The following is a 21,225-nucleotide window of genomic DNA, read 5'->3' on the forward strand; positions in this document are numbered from 1 at the left end:
AAGGACTGGAATAAAACCACAAATCTAATTTTCATCTGTGCTGAATGAAATACCTGAGAAGTTCATTTTGGAAATTTGTTCTGAACACCCAACTAGAGTCAATACTAAAAAAGGAGTGAGATGGGAAAATAATTTTTACTGAACCTCAAGGAGGTAACAGTATGTGATTCATAAATTTGGATAGAGGGCATGAAACTCACTCCTAAAGATATGTTTGGGTAAGAACAGAAGTAGGTAAGGAAGAACTTTCATCTAACCAGAGCACATCACTGCCTCTCTATTCTCTTTTATATAGCTTTTTACTAAACAAAACTTGGGGACAGTTAAAGAATATGTTTTGAATGGGTCCCAAAATTATTAGTACCCACATGTCTTGTTCAATTGAGATAATATAGAAATGTTTTCAAAAATTAAAATATCATAAGAATATAAAATCTCTCAAGAGGTATTTGGGGGCCAGACACCTATTTATGATTGCAAGGGTTAAAAACAAGATTATCTTTGTTCACGTCATCCGAAAGAAAATACATGGTCCATTGCACAACAGAGTAAAATTCATAATCTAATAAGATGCTTTATTAAAGAAAAAAAGAATTATTTGTCTGTAATTTAACCCCATGCATTGCTTTATGTCAGTCATTTGGATTGTGGCCAAGATCTCTGATGAGCATTGACCTGTTTGCACTTTTCCACGCCAGAACCTCTGAAGATGATTAGCTTCTGTGATTTAGAATTGAGATTCCAGGCCATCTGGATGTGTAGGACCCCAAAATGGAAGTTAGCTCTTTCTACACTGTTTTATATAAAGTCAGGAAAATGGGGGATAGATGGGACATGGACTGTCTGTTGAGCCATTAGATATAGACGTGTGCCAGAGAATTAAGGAGGAGACAAGAACACACTGAAACACCTACCATGTTCAAGGAAATACATCAGGTCCTCAGATGACGAAGAAACAATTCCTGACCTCAAGGATCTCACTGTCTAGTGGGGAAAATGGACAAAGAAAGAGAATTATACAAAAAAGTACGTTCATGAAATTATTTGTGTATCTATTTTTCATTTTTAGAGTCCACAGAGAAAATATATGTAATATTGACACTAGAATTCTATGTCTTCTTGGAGTACATGTGATTAATCTATTATATTTCCCTCTTCTCCCCTCATTTTAAAATTCAACAGGCAACATTAAATGCCCTTTAGAAGCCTCAGAGTATATATGGAACATTATGTTGTCTTCTTACACAATTAAAGATAATTCTTAGCTAATAATTATGCAACAAAAGAGTGTTAAAAATAGATGCTGAGTAATTATATAGAGAGAATTTGATAATGAGGTGAGGTGGGCAGTACCCATAGAATTCTGTCACTCTCTGATAGCTTGTCTCAAATTATCTAGCACTTTTGAGTCTCTGTGTCAATCGAGCATATAATTTAGTATTTTTTAGGAAATAAATATTTGTCTTTATTCTACGGCTATACGATATGTCTATTTGCACAATAATCATCATCACTTCCATAAGTTACTTACGGCACTTGTGGGCATGTCTATCCTCTTATGTCTCAAATTCTTTGACATCTAAATATTTCCTCCCACAAATCTATGCTTTTGAGACCCTCTTGCCGAAGAAATATAACAGTATTTGCATTTGTGTAATTTTTTTTTTCTCATTTTATTTATTTTTTCAGCGTAACAGTATTCATTCTTTTTGCACAACACCCAGTGCTCCATGCAAAACGTGCCCTCTCCATTACCCACCACCTGTTCCCCCAACCTCCCACCCCTGACCCTTCAAAACCCTCAGGTTGCCCCAACCTCCCACCCCTGACCCTTCAAAACCCTCAGGTTGTTTTTCAGAGTCCATAGTCTCTTATGGTTCGCTTCCCCTCCCCAATGTCCATAGCCCGCTCCCCCTCCCCCAATCCCACCTCCCCGCATTTGTGTAATTTATTCATCGCTAGCATCATGGTTGGAATGTTGCAGCTTCTTAACAGCTTTGAGGAAACACTAAAAACTAGTTTTAAGACAGGAAACTGGGAAGAGTAGTGTATTTAATTGGCATTTTAGAGGGGATATTTTAAAAAAACCACCGAAATTGACTTTGATCCAAAAATTATCTGATTCATACCTTCGCTGGTTAAAAATTATAAGCTATAAAGCCACTTCATTTTTCTTTGTTGTTGTTAAAGATTTTATTTATTTATTTGACAGACAGAGATCACAAGTAGGCAGAGAGGCAGGCAGAGAGAGAGGAGGAAGCAGGATCCCTGCTGAGCAGAGAGCCCGATGCGGGGCTCAATTCCAGGACCCTAGGATCATGACCTGAGCCGAAGGCAGAGGCTTTAACCCAATGAGCCACCCAGGCGCCCCTCCATTATTAATAATAAATAACTAATTGTTAAAAAAAACAGTTCCACAGATGTGTCATTGTGTTAGTTTCCCTCAGTATTAGTATCCAATAACCATTTATGATTAATACAGGAGAGAGGTTGCTCATAAATTAAGTCCAAAAGGAATAATTTCAAAAAATCTAGTACAAATAGTATCTATTTGCCGGGACTAAGAGTTTGCTAGCTGGATTAGTGGTGGTGGGGGGTGTCTTTGCTGGATTGCAAATATTAAATTCATATAGATAGCTTAAATGAAATTACAGTTTTTCATTTTAACCTAAGAACATCAAAGATGGCGTGTATCCATGTCTGATAGGCTTTCATATATTTCGTGGTACTTGTTGCAAATTTAAGCTACCCAATTTTCTGCAAATCTGTAAATATAAAAGGAAAGCAGCCAAAAATGAAGATATGAAGATTTGGATGGGAAGGAAACTTTCTTACTATGATGTCATTTTCTTATTTCTGTCTCTCTCCCAATCTCAAAACATATTTTAACATACAATAATTTCCATGTAACTTTTTTTTTGGAGAAGAAACAGTTATAAAGAATATAATTAGTCATATAAAATTGTTAACGTATCTGGATTATTGCTACACATTTAATAAGGAACATTCTTACATTGGTACAAACATAAAGTAACCTCTGAATGAGGTCTTTTGTCTTTCCTCTTTCCAATTATGATTTCAACGATTGAGTTGCCACATGGTCTTATTGTTCAAGAAACAAACTGATCTATTAATATTTCTTAGAAGAGAAAACCACTGACATTTTTCACTAAATATTGGGTTTTGCCTGTTTATTTTTTAAAAATGCAGAATGGAGGAAATATGAATAAAACCCTATAGGAATTATTCTCTTTGACTAAGAAAGATAAAAAATAGAATAAAAACTACACGAATCACAGAATCTTAGGTCTAGACAAGGTCATTTTTCAAATCAATGCATAAGTCCTTTAGACAATTAATCCAATATATGTCATATGGCATGTATTTGATGGATAACTTGTGCTACAGCCTTTCGTTTTCATAAGGTTTATTGAGCAATATGATATTTAACTGTAATGGATTCTTGACATGTGGCTGGAATCCTTTTTCAGCCTTGAAGTCACCTGTGGAGCGAACATAGCAGCCTGCTGGTTATCTTAGTAAAGTCCTTGCATGTCCAAGTTTGCTTTAGATTTTTCATTCTTAAAAAATGAATTCTTATAAAAATGATTTTGATGGAGTAAAACAAAATCCATGCAATGCATATCTGAACTTAATATCAAAAATTTTTATAAACTTCCGTATTTTCCAAATATAGTATTTTACATAATATTAGAACCATTAAAAAAAACACCCTTTAATAGAGGAGGAGCTTTGTAGTTAAAATTGTCAAGTGCTGCTAATCTCATTAATTTTAAGTTTCTATGTAGAATAGAAACCTAGAAAAGTATCATAGCTACTTTTATACCATAAATTCTCCTTTTTATTTTCTATTTTTAGGCTATTTATCCTAGTCTATTTATTCTATTTTCTTTTTTAAATTTTTATAGACTGTACTTTGTAATACATTTTTTTGTTTATTCTTTTTCTTCCCCTTTCCACCACTCTAATCATTCAGACATTTTTTTACTCCCAAGTCAGTGCTTACTAAAAGCTCATGGGAAATAAAATAGTATTATATACGTTGTTTCACACAGATTGATGTAAAAAACATTTGGTATCCTGTTGATTGAAAGAACAGATGCCTGTATAATTTATGAAGCCAGAAATACCTTCACAATATCTTCCAAAAATAGTAAGGTATTTTAATAACATAGTTGTGGGGAATGAAGTCAAAAGCTTGGAAGAATTTAAATTGTAGACTGATTTTTGAATGGAACATAGACAATTTGAAAGATGTTATCAATATTCAAAAAATATTATTGTAATCATTCATATGTAATGTAACATAAGAAATCACAACTTAATATTTGATTGTTTCACATGAAAAATTTTTTTAAAAAGCATAGTTTTTTTAAAAAAATTATACATCTCTTATCTCCTCCACAGACAAATTTTAAGCAATCTATATAAGCAAGGTCTGACTTTATTCAAAAACTGGTATGTTTTTTCTAGAAAAAAAATACTTATTTTCTTTAATACATGTGTTACTCTTAATTTTTCACAATTAATTTACTTGTTTAAGAATATCAGCATAGTAAGACAAGTTGTGTAACTGACATGGTTTGTTTACTGGGCTTAATGCTCAAATTATTTTAAATATCAGTCAACATGACTATTCTTTCCAAACTGAGGGATTAATCAACCATTCCTGCAAAGTCTCAGATCAAGGGCACTGTATTTCCTTGCTAAAAATAAGCACGGCCAACTACAGTTTGTGGAAGTCACAATGGTTATACTATTGGCACGGTGATCTTCATTATGAAAAAAAATAGTTTTTAGCTTCAGTTGTGACTTGAACTTTTCATTTTATTCAGCTCATTCCAAACTTCACACTAACATTATGCCTTATATATAAAAGGAGGTTTTATTCTGGTAAAAAAAAATTTTTTTTTTGGTAAATTGGTTATTTACATGATTAATTATTCATAAAGGGATAGTTTATAAAAGCCCAATATAATTCAATTACAAAATATGCTCGTGGGTTTTGGAAAAATGTAATAAGGCATATATTTTCCTTTCTTTCTTTCTTTTTTTTTCTTTGCTTCAGGAAGAAGGTTAAATTTCAGAGCAAAGAAACACTGAAATATTTTCCAGTAGACAAACCTTTAAACATTAAAAACTATGAAGATTTGATGAATGTTTAAAAATACAATGATACTTAAACACTAATCTAATTCTATGCTTAGTCAATTACGTACTTATTTGATTTAAAATAGTTTATGGGGGCGCCTGGGTGGCTCAGTGGATTAAGCCACTGCCTTCGGCTCAGGTCATGATCTCAGGGTCTTGGGATGGAGCCCCGCATCGGGCTCTCTGCTCAGCAGGGAGCCTGTTTCCTCCTCTCTCTCTGTCTGCCTCTCTGCCTACTTGTGATCTCTCTCTCTGTCAAATAAATAAATAAAATCTTAAAAAAAATAAAATAAAATAAAATAGTTTATGAATAACCTCAAAAACAAGAAACTATTTTAAAAGACGGAAAATCGTCCTAAATCCACTCTAGTCCCTACACTGTATTAATGGGGAATAAGACAGGGATGCATTAGGTTAACCAAGGGCTCCTAACTTCAGAAGAGTTTAAGATTAATTGTAACTTTTAAAGTAGACATCAATCCTCTTTAAAACTGTCTGTCTTGGAAGAGCTCTCCCTGCCTGTCAGTCAGTACCACCTACCAGGTAAGGAAGAAACACAGCAGAGTGCTGATCTTACTGGGAACGTCATTGTCCTGTTCTTTGTTTCTGTTTTTTTTTTTCTTTCTTTCTTTTTTCTTTTTTTAAGTGATATATCTTGAGGTTATTTAGAAAAGAAATCTAACATTTCTCTCTTCTTTTCTCATCATAGAATTGGGAAAGCAGCACTTTTTAAAGGGAAGAAACGTTGTAATCCTGGAAGATCTAGATAAAAACCTCTATCCTTTAAAAAATAAGGAATATTATGCTAGCCTTTGCAGAATATCTATTGGAAAGGATTATTTGGAAATAAATTGAACTAGTGTCATGAGGATGATTTTATTATCCAGATTTTATCTAGGAAATTAAAGCTCAGAGAAGTTATGTAACCAGGCAGTGTGCGGCAGATCCCAGTCCACTGACCCAGTTTTCCCGCTCGTTAGTTATCCTCCTTCCAATAAAGAATACCTTTCAAATTGCCACAACACACACACTTGGAAAGCCTTTATGCACATAAACATAGTTTGTATACATTCTCTACCAAAAAAGAGTTTTAATCCAGTTAGTGATAATAAATGATTAATAGAAGGAAAGTAAGGAAAGCAAAAATATATGACTAATTCTAGGTTTTTATTAGAAGTGGCATTCATGTTGGAGTTATGAAGGTTCTTTTCTTTAACCTTCTCTATTAGATTAAACTTTGATTTGAGATAGTATATAGTTTTTAAACAAACACACCAATATTTATGTCTCTGAACATTTCCAAGAGCAAACAGCACAAAGATGGCTCGTCTGTAAATTTCACAATCTTTCCAGAAAATGAAATTTTCCTCTTAAAATTATAAGGGCTCGGGGCGCCTGGGTGGCTCAGTGGATTAAGGCCTCTGCCTTCGGCTCGGGTCATGATTCCAGGGTCCTGGGATTGAGCCCCGCATCGGGCTCTCTGCTCAGCAGGGAGCCTGCTTCCTCCTCTCTCTCTGCCTGCCTCTCTGCCTAGTTGTGATTTCTCTCTGTCAAATAAATAAAATATTAAAAAAAAAAATAAAAAAAATAAAATAAAATTATAAGGGCTCAATAAGTGTCCGTTGGACTGATTTGTCTGTGAAAAGTATTTTAAAATCATTCACAGTTTGTTTTGGAACATACATGCTATATGGGTTACTTATATATAAATCCAGTTAATATGTATATTATTATATAATATGTATATATTTTTTATTCAATTGTTGGTAACATTGCCAAATAGCACAAAGGTTGTGCTGGAAATGTGTCTCTTCTCCAAAGCAAATTCCTAAGACATTTTACAAAGTGAATAGTGTGGAATTGTTTCTACAGTTTTGGGAGGGAAGGAAAACCAGAAATGTTCAGGCCCTCTGCTGTCACCAGGGGTTAAGGGCTATCAGGAATTACAAAGCTGTTGGAAAACAAAATTATAGGCCCCTCTGGGGTGTCAGTATTTCAGTAGTAAAAGCTGTCTAGTCTGTGCCAAGCTCTGGCATGACTCACCCTGATTTTTCTGCTTTCTCGGTGAAGAACCAGGTCCAAGTATTCAACTTGGCTCTCTTTGAATTGAGTCAGTTTCTGACCTCTTTGATGCTTTCACTCTTTCTACTGAAGTAGCCAGAAGTCCCAATAATTGCAATGATAATTACCAAGAATGAGCATTTCTGTAATAGGCACTTTAACTGTATAATTGGTAAGGTGAAAATGTTACTGCTGAAACATTTTAAGAGATTTCATGTCCTAAATAGAGGAAGAAATCTTCCGAGAAAATGGGTACCTGAGTAACCTGAGAACCTGAGAAAGGAATCTAGGGGCCCCCCAAATGCCACTTAAACTGGCACCTCATTTGTCCTGGGTTTCAGATATGGTGTTACTTTCTTCCAGGGGAACGGGGAGGGAAATGCAATGGCTATTTTTCTAACACAACATTTAATACTTTTAATGTTTTGAAACAAAGATTCATTTTCATAAACAGAAAATGAAACTGATTAAAATACAAATCTGTTCATGGGATATGTGCTGTCCCTAAAATATTCAAACCAACTAAAATTTATAAAACTCACGTGGTTGCAAAATCTCATTCTCTTTCTTTTGTCCAGATCAATGCCCACATGCTCAATTTAGGTCAAGGCATCAGGCAGAGGAAAGGACTGGAGACTGACATTGAGATGCTCTATTTCACACACTTGCCCTCTGGAAGGACTGGCAGAGGCAGTCACTTAAATTAAATACAGGTCATCAGACAAGATATATAATCTATTCTTAAAACAGACAACTTCAGCATCCCAAATCCCTATGGCCTTTTACTGAGGCACATCACACTACTTCTTGATGTTCCTCTGTCAATTCATGTTAGAGTGTGCTGTGTTGAAAAGTGGTATTTCATGTGTTCTGTGACCCTCTTGCTCAAAGCAAAGAAATTGCTTTGGTTTATTTATGACCTACTAACCTTAAGCAAAACGAAATATTTAATGTTCTCGCAAGCCTAGGAATGAGAAATAAAAGCTAAAGTAAATCTGGCCTTTTGCAAGTTGGTCTTACTCCGTCCACACAACCCTCCAAAGTTATGAAGATGTGGAGAGAAAGATATTGATCCATAAATGACCCACTGCTGTGGGTCCTGTATGAGCCACTGCTAAGGCTCCTTTCATTCAAGGAAAAACACGCAAGTATGCAGATTGCTACCATCAACTTAGAATTCTGGAATTAGGAACAATGTGTTTAAAAAAAAAAAGATACCGCAAATTTGGGTACTGGTGAATCTCAGTGTTTCAAAGATCAATGTTTTATAGCCAAGGATTAAGTCATGGAAATAAAGAGGTGGGAGAGAGAGATTTAGAAGATAGGAGATAATAATAATTGAAAGCACACATGAATTAGCAAAAAATTAAGCTGACCAGCAAGTGGAACACTTTTTCCATATGGAATAAAAATAATCTAAAGTTTATTCTCTTGTCTGACACAAGGGAACCTGCAAGTAAGAACGCAGACATCTTATTTCCAGTTTTGGGACATTTACCCTGCTCAGAGATGAGATTTTTACCTTCAACAAACTATAACTATATGAAGTATGCCTCTAATTTATTCCAAGGAAAGAAGAAATTAATCACTGTATTTATCATTTGCTATTTTTATGTGTGTATGGCAAGATATCTAATGTAATTTCTTATTGTTGTAAGTGAATCATTTTTATAGTTAGGAATTTTAAGTTAATTATATTCTGTAAAAGACTAGTAGCAAAACATTTTGGAACATAAATAAGAACACGGTTATGCATTGCAATTAATTGTAACTGCCCTAGAGGTTTGCTTATTAATAAGCCCAAAACATATTTTGTGTTAATGCAAAATATACAAGTTAGAGTCTTTTATCACAGCATCCCTATTATACAAGTTTTAACACATGCAGCAAGAGAAGAAGAGCCATGACAGAAAATGGTTGTGTATTGACCTGCCACTAGTATCATGACATTCGGGCAACAGAGCGCGAGTGACGTGCCTTCAGTTGTAATTGATAACACAAACAAAGGAATCCACAGTCCCTTGATAATACGCTTTCCAGCAGCAACCCAGAAATATCTACAGATAAAGCATTCTCCTAAAAAGTTTTATTTTGTAGGGAAAATTTGGTTATTTCTAAAGAATTAAACACTGCAAAATTCAGATGAGTCATTTTCTTATAGTCTAAGATCGTCGCCTCAGTATATACTCCCCATAGATTTCTAAAAAAAATAGTTTCCGCCTAAACGTTTTATCTAGAACGCATTAAACAAGCAGTGCCTTTAAAATATTCTGTGTGAGTGAAATATTAGAATATATAACCATTTAGAGTATATATTTCACTTATATTTCAAGGACAATTGTTTGAACAGACCATGGTCACCTTCAAAACACTATTCTAAATTGTTGTGGGTCATCTCCCCCACAGAAAATTGTAACCACACTTGGATCCACTTAAGTGTATGAAATAGTGACTTTCTATCCTGGTTTTGATACATACACAGTGACTTTTTTCTTAAACTGGTTAAAATTTATTGAAAGTGGTTTTAAAAATATATTCAACAGGGTTTACAATAATTTAAGAAATAAGCATAAGTCACAAATTATTGAAATTGGTTTTATTAAAAATTATTATTAAATTATTAAATTATTGATTATTGATTATTGAAAGCGGTTTTAAAAATATATTCAACAGAGTTTACAATAATTTAAGAAATAAGCATAAGTCAAAGCACTTTTGGATAAAAGGAATATGAAAAGAACTCCCTAAAAGTGTTAGGGTTTTCGTATTCAAAATAGAAATGAATGGTGTTGTAGCATACCTGGATTGTTTTTGCTTTTTTCCATTTTAATGAATTCTTGGTTTCATATGTACTGAGCTGGTTTCTTCACTTATTTGCTCATTAGTTTCTAAATAAGATTTTTTTTCATGTACTAATTTTTATAGCCTTTTTAAACTTTATTTTTCTATAACCTTATTTTAGAAAAAAATACTAAGTACAAAAGGGTATAACATTAATATGATTTTAGGAAATTTACAAAAATTCTGTTTAATTTGTATAATCTAAATACTTCATGTTTACCTACTATAAACATAGCAATATTTAAATTATAAGATATTGTTTTGATTTGATACTTCAAGCTCATTTGAATAACAAATTCTCCCTGTCATTAAGAGTGAGATCATTTCATTTCTGGAATTAAGCCAAAATTGACATTTTTTTTTTTTAGATCAGTGAAACAGATCCTTTCCTTTCACACAATGTGATGTGGAGGTTGGAGGAATCACATTCTTTCATATTCTTTTGAAATGGCTTAAAATGCATAAATGTATGACTAAAGTTACTCTGTTGTTTCTGTCTCCTGCCCCCTTCCAATATTTACAGATACTATAAAGTCAGCAGAATTCTGTGTTTAGAGGTTGCTTCAGTGAACATTCAACGCTGTCGGTGAGTTTGGAATTAAAATCAAAACCATCGACCGTTGATTGTACCCTATGGCTAACCATCATCTACTACTCCATGGCTTTCAGAATTTGCAGAAGATGGAAAACCAAACCAGGACACCCCAGGATGTTCTCTTCCCCACGCAGAGATTATTTTATAAAAGGTCACAATCAACATTCATTGCTGTCGGTGGGTTGAACTGTGTGGACAAGCTCACTGAACAATGAATGCAACTGTGGCCCCACTTTTTGCAGACACAATCAAGAGATGCCCCAACTTTGAAAGATGTATTGAATGTAGTAATATTGATCTTTAACGTTTCCAATCGGCAGCATCTTCTGGTTTACTTACTCAATTTTTATCATAATGACCAGATTTAGATGAAAAGGGCATTAGCTTAAGCAAGAATAATACTTCTCTGCATTTCTGAATGGTACAGAGCACTTAAAAAAAAAGTAACTTGTTTTATTCATGGACTCTATAAGATAATCATTTAAGTTAGCTTACCTTCCTACTGTCTCGGTGTGGGTGGACAAGAAGACAGAAGGAGACACATCAGCACCCATGCCATCTGGCACCCATGCCCTTAATAACAACAGCACTTAAAAATCTCATTCTATCTTTTATTACATTTCTTGGTCAAATTAAGACAGAAACACGTGGTAATTTTATATTTCTTTTGCTCTGGGTGGGGACTGACTCAAGTAATCCTTCCTCTTGCTATGGTATTTGCTAAGGAGAAAAAAATGTATAAATAACTACGTAACAGGACAGTTATGAGAGTCATATAGTAGATTGATTTCTCTAATTAAACCCAACTTTAAGATAAAACTTTTCCCACTTTCTTTGTGCTTTGCCTTCCAAGATGCCACTCTGTGTTATCAGATTTACAACTATGGTCTATTAATTGCCTCCTATTACTCGTCTGACTTCTTCACAGAAAGGCTATGTATGTCATGGTTTTTCAGAACTAGTTTGGCTTTCTGTTTTTATATTGAACTATTGTCACTGCATTCTACTGTCTAAGCTTATCATTTGAAATAATAATTATTGTATTGTTTTGTATAATAATAATAATTATAATCACATAAATCCTTCAAGGATGTTTATGTTTGGAATATTTGGAAGACTTGGATATTCATATTTTATTTTATTTTTTTTTTTCATTTTATTTATTTTTTCAGTGTAACAGTATGGATATTCATATTTTAAAATCTGTCAAATACATTATTCTTTCCATTCCTTGACCTTTTCGATTTTATTTTCCTTCAGGTCCCATTGCAGAAACCCATTCCTGGGACCCGGCTCCAGATCTCTTCATTACCATTAGATATTTCACCACATCCAAGATCTAAACTGTGGTATCTCACTTTCTGCCTATCATTTCCTACCATCCTGGTTTCTCACTCTCTTATTCACAAGGTGACTGTCCTTTCAGTTTTGGTGTTGCTGGGGAAAAAAAATGTCACACAATCATAAGGATGCGTGTTAGTACATATCCAATATGGGTTTCCAAGTTCCTCAGTTCCTCAACTCTGACCTAGCATTCTCCTACCCACTCCCCCATAGTTAGCCCAAGTGTTTTCCTCCTGTCTCAACTGCTTCATCATTCCATTTCCAATGGCTGAACTAAACTATGGATTTCACTGAGTAGCTTTAGTCCATCAAATTGCTCCCTCAATTTCCTCAGCGATATTGTACTTAGATGCTCCTGCCCCATAGTTATCTTCCTCTTGCTTTGCTCAGGACACGTATCCCTCTACTCATTCACTGTACTGGTTCTTTCCACTTAACATAGGACAAGGTTGGAGTATCTAGGTGGCTCAGTTGGTTAAACATTTGCCTCTTGATTTTGGCTCAGGTTATGATCTCAGGGTCATGAGATCGAGCCCCACATTGGGCTCCATTTTCAGTGGGGAGTCTGCTTCTTTCTCTTTCTTCCTCTTCCTCTGCCCCTCCCACTGCTCATTCATTCTCTCTCTAGCTCTCAAATAAATAAATAACTCTTTAAAAAGAAACTTATAGGATTTAGCTTTCTCTATTCTCAAGCAAAAAAAAGGAAATTTAAGAAAAATCCCCTCTGTACACTTGCTTCATCCCATTTGTTTCTCCTCTTTAAAGCTGAGACTTCGAAAATATATAGCATTGTCTAAGTTTAGTGGTTTCCTATTTTCACAACTACCTGTAATTTGTCTTCTTCTTCCATTCCTCTCTCTACCCCTGTATGCTATTGTTCTACTGAAACTGCTCTTGACCAAACCACCAGCAAGCTCTGTATTGACAAATACAAATCATACTTTCCTGCTTGGACTCCCCTTGATGTCTGTCACTACTGACACTTCTTCCTTCTTTAAAGTCTAGTCCTTAAAAGTCTGTTACCTTAATCTCATTTGAATTTTTCTGTCTTTATAACAATGATGTCCTTTTCCTTTTTTAGAAACCTATCTGAATCTGTTTAATCTACCATTATGTTTTCTTGTGAGACACAAATTTCCGAGTATCTTCTCTTCTCATGCTTCACAATCTTCACAATATCCTCACATGTATGATACTTATATCTACTTAGATTCTGTGGATACTGAAATCTTTGTCTCCAGTCTAGATATCCTGAATCTGCATATCTAATTGTCTTCTGCTCTTCCCATAGACCCAAGTTCATCCATGACCACAGCAAACTCATCATCTTTTCCCCAAGCAATAACACCTTTCATCTACTTGAGTCAAAGCCAGAAACCTTCGGATCATTGCATCTCCTGTCTCTTGCTTTCTGTTCTCTTCTGCACATATGATCATAATATCCTAAAGATGTGTCCTTTATGGAACACTGGCTGGCTCAGTTGAAAGAGCATGTGACTCTTGATCTCAGGACCATGAGTTCAAGCCCCATTTGGGCATAGAGATTACCTGAACAAATAAAACTTAAAAAAAAAAAAAAAGATGCTCACTTCTTGTGAACTAAAATTCTAATTGTTCTGTGTACTTCTATTACCTAGTTTAGAAACTCATACTTCTTACTTGGACCATTCCAACAGTCTCCTAATTTATTCCTATCTACAATCAACCATCTGTTCATATTTTCTCAACAATATATATTTTTTAAATTAGAAACTTGATTATGTTGTAGAACTCTTTAATGCCCTCTGAATAAAGCTTTCTAATATGTTTAACAGATGGATTGTTCTAGTGGGAAAAAATGTGAATATTAGCTAAGTAGGAAAAAAATGAAATTTTACCTGGAATTTCACATAATCCCTCCAGATTTACTTATAAGGAATTAATTGAAATTATAAAAAATCTTCTGAAGTTAATGTAGTTGAAGATTTATTAATCTTGAAATAGTGAAGAACTTTTTCAATATTAACACAATCAAAGCAAAAAGAAAAAAAATCATGGAAAGATCTTAATCTTCAATCTGTAGCATGTCAAAAGAAATACAATAAAAAGACAAATGTCTGGGGCGCCTGGGTGGCTCAGTGGGTTAAAGCCTCTGCCTTCGGCTTAGGTCATGATCCCAGGGTCCTGGGATCAAGCCCCGCATCAGGCTCTCTGCTCAGCGGGGAGCCTGCTTCCTCCTCTCTCTCTCTCTGCCTGCCTCTCTGCCTACTTGTGATCTCTGTCAAATAAATAAATAAAATCTTTTAAAAAAAATGAAGACAAATGTCAAAATGGAAATGAATATGATCAATAAGAAAGACAAATGAAAAATTTTAAAATGTTCTTAATAGAGAAAAAGCAACAAGGGAAAAATTAACACCTCAAGAGATAAATGAACAACAGAACCAAATAGTGAAGTCACAGAAAAAACGCAAATGAGTGATGTAAATTTTACATATTTTACGTAAAATTTTACTTCATTAATGAAAATTCAAACTTAAAATACTGAGAAGTAATTTATCTTTAGTAAAGCTAATTAATGAAGAAAATGACACATAAGCTATTAATGCTGAAATGAATGTTCTTATATACTAGATATGATTATCTTTGGTTTCTCCTGATACTTACTTCCAAAATTGATCTGACTGCCTTTTTTAATATATATTTTTTGAAGATTTCATTTATTTGACAGACAGAGCTCACAAGTAGGCAGAGAGGCAGGCAGAGAGAGGGAGGAGAAAGCAGGCTCCCCGTGGAGCAGAGAGCCAGAGCCGGATGCAGGGCTCAATCCCAGGATCCTGAGATCATAACCTGAGCCAAAGGCAGAGGCTTAACCCACTGAGCCACCCAGGCGCCCCTACTGCCTTTTATTAAACATGTGATCTTCCCAGCAGTGCCTGATTGAACCAGGGGTATACACCTGTCCCAAGGGGAACCAATTTATAGGCTTGGTAGAAACTTTTATATTTTTTTCTTAGGAATTTGAACTAAAATATACTAAATCAGTCAGGAGGTAGTAAGTGTGTACAAGATTTATAATGTCATAAAGATAAGGGGTGGATTGACATTTTACCCTGCTTATATATCAGTAAGTCAGAAGTAGAAGGTGGTCAATGAAGAGCAACAATAAGAAGCAGATGGGAGATATTGTACAGTTCCCTGAGAGACGGCTGGGGCAACTTCAGTCCACAAAGTTCCAGGTCTAGAACTCATTTTCCCAGCTGTCTTTGCTGTTTTTTGGTGGCTTTTAGATGTCTAGAAAATGACTGAAGCCTTTAAATAATCCCTAGTTTATTTGTTAGCTAAGGCTGGTGTTTATCCTTTGCCTTCAGAACCATATAATCATGAGTGTTTGAACTGATGCCAAATTTATGGTAACACTTTGGCATTATATCAAGAATTGTAAAATGTTCATAAACTTTGAGAATAATTTCTGACAATTAATAAATATTGAGTAGTTGCAATGAACTCTATCTTACATATGACACTTATTATTTTTATATAATTCTTAGTGCTGAAATTTTGGTGATTTTTCTTTTCAAATGCATTATATCTTTTCTTCTCTTTTTTCTGCTTTGTTATATTTTTGTTTTGTTTTGTTTCAAGCCAATAACACATATTTCTTTACTGTCCTAAAAGACAGTAGGTCTTGGGGCACCTGGGTGGCTCAGTTGGTTAAACATCCTGCTCTTGATTTTGGCTCAGGTCATGATGTCAGGGTAGTGAGATCAAGCCTCGTTTTTGGCTCATGCTGAGCATGGACCCTGCTTAAGATTCTCTCTCTCCCGGGGCACCTGAGTGGCTCAGTGGGTTAAACTCTCTGCCTTCAGCTCAGGTCATGATCCCGGAGTCCTGGGATCGAGCCCCACATCGGGCTCCCTGCTCGGAAGCGAGCCTGCTTCCCTTCCTCTCTCTCTGCCTGCCTCTCTGCCTACTTGTGATCTCTATCTGTCAAATAAATAACAAATAAAATAAAAAAAAGATTCTCTCTCTCCCTCTGCTGCAACCCCCACCCCCCACCCCTGCCACTCAAAAGGACACACTCTCTCTCTCTAAAACAAAAACAAAAACATTAAAAAAAAAAAAGTAGGTCTTGGTCAATTGCAAAAAGAAATAAAGCTAAATAGAATTATCATTTACTTTATTGAATTTACACAATGATCTATGTGTCCTACTACCTTCACAAGAACCATTTGAGAAAGAAAATACTATTTTGAATACGGGGACAAGACAATAGGTAGTATACTGCTGTCACAGCACCAGCAGAGGGACGGCTCTAAACTATACCACCCAGTTTAATTAGAAATTTTGAGAATCTAGCCTTCAGTGAATAACTGTTTCTGGGAAAAGACAGTGTATTCCTTTCAAAACAATAGCTAGGCCAAAATTAACTTTTGTTGGGATTTATGTAAAGCATAAAGGTATGATCTGAGAATAAGTTTTATACTCTCAGACTCCATACTTGGAAGAATGGTACTATGATTTAACTGATTTAAGAACTGTTTTGTTTTTTTTTTTTTGTTCAACAGAGAAAATAATCTCCAAACGTCAGAGCCTTTACCCACTGTTTTTTTGCTCCAGCCTGGCATTAAGAGCAATGTCAAACACATGATAAAAGCTCATTAGTTATTAGTTGAATTAATGAGTCATGAACACGGATACTCAGCAAGCAGTACCTCCAATGACTGACTCATATAATACTTTAGACTAGATCTATAAGTCAAAGTTGAGTCTCTTTGAAAAGTAGTTTTTTCTGAAAATTATATACAGAAGTGGAGTCCTAACATTTACTTATGTATTTACCACATATGAATTTAACTACTATATTTCTTCCAATCTAATAGACAATTAATGACAAGACAAACCATTATTGTCTAAAGTAATGAGAAAAGAAAGAAAGAAAGAAGAAGAAAAGAGAAGAAAAATCAAAGAAAAAAATACAGAAAGAAAAGAAAAGAAAAAAAATCTTCTAGAATGTCCTGAACTGTCTTATCATATGAGGACACAATAAGAAGGTGCTGGGTTGAACGAGGAAGAGGGCTGTCATCAGAACACAACCCTGCTGATGCCTTGATCTTGGACTTCCCAGCCCCCAGAACTATGAGAAAAAAATTTCTGTTGTTTATAAGCAACCCAGTATTTGCATTTTCTTACAACAACCTAAATGAAGACAAACAGATGATTCAAACTAGATTAATGTAGTAATGGGAGAGAGCCCAGTTATCAGGACATAAAATAGTAAAACCTAAAATTAAACTGGTTTATCAAAACTACTCCCTTATTCACATGAAAATTCAGAACACTGAGAATAAAGAGAACATTCAAAAGTCTGCAAGAGAGAAAAATCAGCTGACCTCTAGGGATCTGGAATTTAAATGACACCCGACTTCTTAACAACAGTACTAAAAGTCAGAAAACGATGGGAAATTGTTTTCAAAATCTTGAAGGAAATGATCCATGGCCTAGAGGCCTGATGGTCCAGAGTGGAGCAAGAGGACAGAAGATTCTAGGAGAGAGAAGTCTGAGAAGGAAACAAAACTAATAGAATATCTGGGGCGCCTGGGTGGCTCAGTGGTTTAAGCTGCTGCCTTCGGCTCCGGTCATGATCTCAGGGTCCTGGGATCGAGTCCCACATCGGGCTCTCTGCTCGGCAGGGAGCCTGCTTCCCTCTCACTCTCTCTGACTACCTCTCTACCTACTTATGATCTCTCTCTGTCAAATAAAAAAAAAAAAAAAACCTAATAGAATATCTGCTATATTCACTCATCCAATAAGATTTAAGTGCCTTCTCTATACTAGCAACCATTCTAGACATTGGAGATACAACAGAAAACAAGTGTTTGTTCTCGGAAACCTGCATTTTGGTGGAGGGTAAGACATAACAAATGAATAAATTAATAAATGTGTAAATATATTAAAAAAAAAAGAAAGAAGGAAGGAACAAACCCTGATCAGTATAATCTTAAAAATGCCTTCAATTTTAGACATATCTCAATTTCAGATATGTTAAAATGTAAAAAAAAAATAAGATTCATCTTAGAGTCAATGAAATACAGTAATTATCCTCAAACCCCACAACTGATGGGTTGCATTCCTTATATTAAACAACAAATACAAATAAATCTGAAAAGATAATTCAAGTAAGAAAAAAAATGGTGAAGTTTTGGGAATAACGTCAATTTTTTCCTACCATTGACCACAAAGGAATCACGTTTTGAACTTCACGTGTGTTTTAAGGATTTTCAAGGGTTGCTTTAGTTATATACATGTTTTTTATTACAGATGCTATGCTAATTTTAAAATCTAACATTCCCCTTGACCTTAAGGTAAAAATAAATCTTGGGTATATGAACAGTTTTTTTCTTAATTTCTAATGCTATGAATTATAGCCTAGTAAGAAGAGACTGCATTTACTTAGCAGCCAAATTTATATTGCACAAATCCTTTCTTTTACTTTAGACAATGCCATCACAATTCAGTATAATTTTAACAGGTCTTAATCAATGTTTTCTAACTCACTCCCCATCCTCTTTAGACAAATTCACTTATTGTTCTTGCTCCCTCTAAGAAAGCAATTGTGAGTTCCTTTGGACGCCTTTAAACCACCCCTCCCTATGTCAATTTTCCTGAAAAATCAACACCAAGTAATAAGAATAAAAGATCTCACTATATTCACTGCCTGAATCTCTCTCAACCCTGGACAGACAGATTGGACCCACGCACGCAATGCCTTAGTTAATGGCGCCAAATCACACAAAGCCATTTTTAAGATGCTTGGTCTATGCTATCAATCCTCTTACCTTAGGCAATCCCCTCCTGCTGGTTAAGTGCTAACACATGCTTTACAACTGCAGGAAGGGATATGGTTTACAGATTAAAATTAGATGCAGAATTAAATTGCTTGAACACAGCAAAAACGAAAGAGGTAGTGTAAGGGTGGAGAAGACAATTTGGGCATGCCAATACTCACACACACTTAATTCCAAGACTTGTATTTCCATGAATTTCCATTAGAATTCTTGGGTTCAGGTTGTACTTTCATTACTGAGAGTAATTTCAGAGCAATAATACATAGGATCTGTCAAAGAATATGCAGCCCCATGAAAGTGAATGTTCACAATGTGGAATTTACAGTCATCAGAGATCTCTGAGTCAAATACCAGAGCTCCTTTTAGAAAGCCAAGTAGAGTAGTTTAATGACTACTAATGGCCTTTGTAACTTCTCAGGCTGCTCTAATAAGAGTAATCAGAGCTCAGGCTTCAGGGTGTAACACGATCACCTGTGCTTTTCAGAAAGGAATTTCTGTCCACACGGATAGTGCTGCGCAGCTGGCCAAGCACATTATTGGTAATGTCAGAAGGAAGGAGAAGAGAGATCACCTCCTCCAAATCGTTACATGCCTTTTATAACCGGTAAACACAAACTAACTAGCAGTTAAAAATAGTGTCTTTTAATTTTTTTTTAAAATGCCACTCATTGACTGGAAACCTCAGACTTAACCAACAAAAAAAATAAAAGAAGAAGAAGAAAAGAAAACAAACAAAGTTCACACTATGTACTTTCTTGGTTTAGAATATAAGGCCATAAAATGAAAGCTATTTCCTCATCCACTAAATAAATATGTGTTGGGAGCCTATTTATTTACTGGCATTTTGCTAAGTGCTGGTGGATGCCATGGTAAGCACAGTTGCTACTTCCTGGGAACCTACAGTCTAGTGGAGAGAAAGATATTCATCACATAGTTGCATAACTTGAGAGCTCTGAAGTAAAGGACTAGAGAATAAAAGGAAGACCACCAGAACTTAAAAAAAGAAAGAAAGAAAGAAAGACCAACCAAAGTTGCATCTTACTTGACTTATGATGCAAGAGAAGATATACCAGTGAAGAAACTCACTGGGTCATTCACCAACATGGAAAAGTTACAGATTTTTAAGTGCTAGATAGGAGTATTCTTAATGATGTGCTAAGTAAGTCTTGAAAACTAACTCTCTGGATAAGAAGATGTCTTGTCTATACATGGTTGGGGAAAAAAAATCTTATAGTTTGTTGGTCAGTAATGGGTTTTCGGTTAGGTCAAATAAAAGTTTGGTGTACCAAGGTCATTCAAAGTTTCATCATTTTTGTAAGTTTCAGCTGGTTTGAGCTAGTTATGATGAAATTTAATTTTTGTGTCATTCAGGCAAATGCTGCTGTGGTGGAAAAATTTCCATTTACAGATGTAAAAGATAATCAGTAAAGGAGTTGGAGTAGGAGAGGTCAGGGAAGGAAGACAGAGCATCCTAGGCAGACATGCGAGAATGGCATGTGCAGACATCAATCGTGGGATAAGAAAGACAGTTCAAGGAAAGGTTAGAGGCCCATACTGTGTGGCTGGAACAGAGCTTATAGGGAGACTACTGTCACTTGAGGTTAAGGAAGTGGGCTAGGGAAAGGCCATATAAAATATATAAGCCGTGTTAGAAATTTTGGTGTACTGTCCTAAAAACAGTAAGAGTCTACTGAAGAATCTTTAAAACAAAGGAGGCTGGAGGGTAGTGGATGATCTGATTTGTGTTTCAAAAAAGCCCCTAGTTACAGTGTGAAAGAGGAACTGAAGGTTTTGCTAGTTTAGCTGCTTCTATAGCACTTAGGAAGCAATCAACATTGTCTACAACAGAGATGACAAAATTTAAAACAGAGAGGGTTCTGGTAAATATGGATGATTTCAATGATGAAAGAGAAGGATAGTGTGAGGTGAAATGATAATCAGGACACTCACGTTTCAAACTGTCCTATCATTCGTCAACATAATGCCTAATTCCTGATCCAACCATTTCCCCATCTTAGAGACTATGCTTGGCAGCTTCTCAAAATGGGCCCCAAAGATCCTCATTAACTGAATTATCCATTCTGATGTACAAACATATGCCTCTTCCTGAGTCAGGGTTGGACCTTGTGACTTAATTCTAACAAATTGAATGTGGGGAGGTGACAGCATCACTTTCAAGATCAGGTTACCAAAAATAAATGTAGTTTCTGTCTTGGTTTCTCTCTTTTGCTTTCTCCTGGATCACAGTGTGGGAAAAACCACTTGCTGTATCATAGAACAGTCTCATGGAAAGGCTCCTGTGGCAGGGGACTGAGGCCTGCCAGTAGCCACTTGAGAGAGTTTGTCGGCAGGTCCTCCTGTAGTCAGATCTCTGGATGACTGAAG

The sequence above is a fragment of the Meles meles genome, chromosome 17 (assembly GCF_922984935.1).
Source record: "Meles meles chromosome 17, mMelMel3.1 paternal haplotype, whole genome shotgun sequence".
NCBI lineage: Eukaryota > Metazoa > Chordata > Mammalia > Carnivora > Mustelidae > Meles > Meles meles.